The following is a 248-nucleotide window of genomic DNA, read 5'->3' on the forward strand; positions in this document are numbered from 1 at the left end:
GTCTTGACATTTAAAAAACTTTTTTTTCTTTTTTTGAAGTGTGTTTGAGAGAGAAAGCAAGCAGGGGAGGGGCAAAGAGAGAGGGAGAGAGAGAGAATCCCAAGCTGACCTTGTGGAGCCTGACGCAGGGCTCAAACTCACGGACTGGGAGATCATGACCTGACCCGAAACCAAGAGTCAGATACATCCATATCGTGGATAGCAGTGGCTCCTTTATTCCCATTGCTGTATAGTATTCTTTTGTGTGC

This window comes from Panthera uncia, unplaced genomic scaffold, assembly GCF_023721935.1.
Source record: "Panthera uncia isolate 11264 unplaced genomic scaffold, Puncia_PCG_1.0 HiC_scaffold_1696, whole genome shotgun sequence".
In the NCBI taxonomy this organism is placed as follows: domain Eukaryota; kingdom Metazoa; phylum Chordata; class Mammalia; order Carnivora; family Felidae; genus Panthera; species Panthera uncia.